The following is a 4,261-nucleotide window of genomic DNA, read 5'->3' as shown; positions in this document are numbered from 1 at the left end:
AACTGTAACAGAAGATCAGACCTGGTATGGAGCCCACAAGCTCTTCCACGCCTCATCAGGTCATCCAGGCTGCCCCGATGGCTAGCCTCGCCACCTACTCCGGCTCCCCAGAAAGTTGTAAGGGCTTACTGTTACAATGCTCACTGATGGTTGAGATGCAGCCCACTTGGTTCCCCACGGAGAAGTCCAAGATCGCCTACGTCATCTCCCTCCTGTCGGGTAAGGCACTCCAGTGGGCGGAAGCGATCTGGAATACCCCAGGCACGGTGACGGCGACGGCGCAGAACTTCATGGAGCACTTCCTAGAAGCCTTCAGCCTGCCTGAGGGGGATTCCTCCCTCCAGGCTCAACTTTTAAACCTCCGTCAGGGGAAGGGGTCCATCGTGGAGTATGCCCTACAGTTCCGGACGCTAGCAGTGGATGGAATGAGCCAGCCCTTCTGGCCAAGTTTCGACAAGGCCTGAACACCTCCTTGCGCCTCCACCTGGCGGCGTACGATGACGGCATGGGGTTGGAGCGGTTCATCCAGCTGGCCATCCGGGTATCGCACCGGAGAGAGGCCTGTTTCTCTGTCCCGGGAAGGTCTGCCACAGGGCCGTCCCGGAACCAGCCGGAGCAAGCAGGAGAGGCCATGGAGGTGGATGCCCTCCAATTATCAACCACAGAGAGACGCAGACGCATAGCCAACCGCCTCTGCCTCTACTGTGGAGATAAGGATCACCGGATATCACACTGCCCCACGACACCTCCAACACCCCAGGTGGGCGCTGTGCTTTCTCCTAACGTCTACTTAACACCATTGACTATCCCAGCCCAGCTTTGTGTGTCTGACTCTACCCACCTTGTGCACGCCCTCCTAGACTCCGACTCGGCAGGGAACTTCATCTCCGGTGCACTCTGCCGACAGCTACAAATTCCCCGGATCCCGTGTTCCCCCTCCTTCACCGTTCGATCAGTGATGGGAAAACCTCTATCTTCCAGGCAAGTCAACACACAAACCTCCTCCCTTCAGCTTAGAATTGGGGTTCTGCATGTGGAGAACATTTTGTTTCATGTCCTGGAGGAATCACAGATAGATCTAGTGTTAGGCAGACCTTGGTTGAGGGCGCATGAGCCTACGGTTTCCTGGGCCACTGGGGAAATCCTGCGCTGGGGTGAGACTTGCAAGGAGCACTGTTTTCCCCAGCTCCCTCCGAGGAGAGTAGTGCATCTCTATGCCACATCAGTGGAAAGCCCCAAGCAAGACCACCGGGCCAGATCCCTTCCCAGTATGCGGGTTTTCAGGACGTCTTCAGCTCCCAACGAGCCACCGCGCTGCCTCCACATCGTCCCTGGGACTGTGCGATTGATCTACTTCCAGGCCAACCGCTACCGAACGAAAAGATCTACCCTCTCTCTCTCCCTGAACAGGCGGCCATGGAGACCTATATAGAGGAATCCCTGCGCCAGGGCTATATCCGACTGGCGAGGCCGCAGGGGATTTCGACATTCTTCATCACAAAGAAGGATGGAGGGTTGAGGCCCTTTGTGGACTACCGGATCCTGAACCAAGCCACCGTAAAATTCCGTTATCCTCTACCTTTGGTGCCAGCGGCTTTGGTGAATATTTTGGACCCCCGGAGGGACTCCAAACTGGACCTCCGGAGCGCCTATAACCTGGTGCACCTTCGAAGAAGGGATGAGTGGAAAACTGCCTTCGTAACCCCCTCTGGTGACTGGGAGTACAGGGTCATGCCATATGGCCTAGCCAATGCCCCTTCCGTGTTCCAAGGCTTCATGAATGAGATATTCAGGGACTTCCTCCAAAAATTTGTGGTCTATATAGATGACATCCTGATCCACTCCCCTGATCTGTCCAGTCACGTACGCCATGTCACCCAGGTCCTCACCAGGCTTCGCGAACACCAACTGTTCCTCAAGGCAGAGAAATGCCTGTTCCACCAGACCACCGTCCAGTTCCTCGGCTACCACCTCGATCCACAGGGAGTGAGTATGGATGAAGAAAAGGTCAGTGCCGTCCACTCTAGGAACCGTCGGTAGAAGTTAGCGAACCCCAGAAACCTCTGGAGTTGCTGGATTGTCTGGGGTTGAGGCCAAGAGAAGTTCAGCCAACTGGCTACACCCCTCACCTCCCTGTTGTGCGGCAAACCAAAACGCCTGCAATGGAACCCAACCGCCACACGAGCCTTCCTGGAGCTCAAGAAGGCCTTCACGACCGCCCCTCTGCTGCACCACCCGGACCCAGATCTTCCCTTCACAGTGGAGGTTGATGCTTTGACCACGGGGGTGGGAGCTGTCCTGTCCCAACCCCATGGAAAGCCGGCCTGACTCCAGCCCTGTGCTGAACTCATCCTTTTTGAAAAGAAGGCAGAGAGCAATTATGATATTGGCAATAGAGAGCTCCTGGCCATCAAGCTGGCATTGGAAGAGTGGTGCCACTGGCTTGAGGGCGCGAAATACCCTTTCACGGTGCTAACAGACCACAAGAACTTGCAGTACCTGCGCCAAGCCAAGAGGTTAAACCCCCGCCAAGCTAGATGGGCCCTCTTCTTTGCCAGGGCGATATCGGATGTTGAACTGAAATCTGGTGCTCTCGATGGGCGAGCCGACGCTCTGGTTCTTCCAGGGCGTTTTCTGGAGTGAATCCGTGACAGAGAAAATCCTGACTGATGCTTCCCGGATTTCTTCATCCAGGCTCCACCGGATGGGGTTTACGAGCACACCGTGTCCGACCCCGCACCACCCAACACTCCGGCAAATCGTACCTACGTACCACAGACCATCCGGGAATCTCTCCTCACCTCTGCACACTCCGCACCAGGTACCGGGCATCCAGGAATGAGTGCGACTCAGAACATACTTCGAAACAAATATTGGTGGCCAGGAATGTCGAGAGACGTCCGAAGATATGTCAGCCAATGCCCCGACTGTGCCAGGGCAAAAACGCCTCGTCACCTACCAGCAGGGAAACTGGAACCCTTACCCATCCCAAATAGACCCTGGTCCCATCTCACATTGATTATGCCACAGACCTTCCACAACCACTAGGATGCTCGTGTATCCCTTGGAGGGGGGATCGATTTTTTTTTTTTTTTTTTAAGGCATGCAAGTTGATGCTGTAGGGACTCCCCTCATGGGGATCAGAGACAGCAGAAGCCCTCTTCAACCAGGTCTTCCGGAACTTTGGACTGCCGGAGGACATCGTCTCTGATCGAGGACCTCAATTCATATCCAGGTTTTGGAGAGCCTTCCTTCGCCTGCTGGGGGTGACAGTGAGCTTGTCGTCTGGGGATGGTAACCAAACAGAACGCAAGATCCAAGAGGTATGCCGCTACCTTCGAACGTACTGCCAGCAACACCCTGCAAATTGGAGTCAATTCCTTCCCTGGGCAGAATATGCTCAAAATTCCCTCAGCAACCAACCACCGGGTTGACGCCATTCCAGTGCATGCTTGGCTACCAACCACCCATGTTTCCCTGGACAGGAGAATCCTCAGAAGTCCCAGCAGTTGATCAATGGTTCAGGGAGAGCGAGAGGGTGTGGGCCAGAGCCCACCGGCATTTGCAAGGGGCTCTACGCCGCCGCCGCTGCTGTGCGGATGCCCACCGAGCCCAGGCCCCTGCCTATGTCGTGGGACAGAAAGTGTGGCTCTCGACACGGGACCTTCGCATGAAACACCCCTGCAAAAAACTCGGCCAAAGTATATCGGGCCCTTCAGGATCTCCCACCAGATCAATCCGGTTACTTTTCGCCTACAACTCCCGCCTGAATATAAAATTCACCCGTTATTTCATGTATCTCTGTTAAAACCGTGGTATTCCTCTTACTCTTCAGACGCTGCAGGCCCTGGGGTTGCTGTGCCGCCTCCACCACCTCCCCTCCTGGACGACCCATCTATGCAGTACGCCAGATACTCCAGTTGACCCCGGCGGTGTCGAGATTGGTCGACTGGGAGGGGTACGGGCCAGAGGAACGCTCCTGGGTCCACCGCAAGGACATCCTGGACCCACGGCTGTGGGAGGAGTTCCATAGCGCCCATCCAGGTCAACCGGCTCCGCGTCCCTGTGGTCGTCCCCATCGCCGTGCGCCCTCGTCCAAGGAGAAGGAGGCTGGAGGGGGGGGGGGTACTGTCACGACTCATCGGATCCCCGGGCAAGCGGCACAGCAATCACGGCAGTTATCCCCTGCACCTGGTGAACACGCCTCACCAGGAAACAATCCCACGAATTAGGCAAGAGTATAAAGGGCGGACCCAAAGTT

This window comes from Fistularia commersonii, unplaced genomic scaffold (assembly GCF_037954325.1).
Source record: "Fistularia commersonii isolate RoL2024-O1a breed Wild unplaced genomic scaffold, RoL_Fcom_v1.0 HiC_scaffold_57, whole genome shotgun sequence".
Taxonomy (NCBI): domain Eukaryota; kingdom Metazoa; phylum Chordata; class Actinopteri; order Syngnathiformes; family Fistulariidae; genus Fistularia; species Fistularia commersonii.
This window is presented reverse-complemented; position numbering follows the sequence as displayed.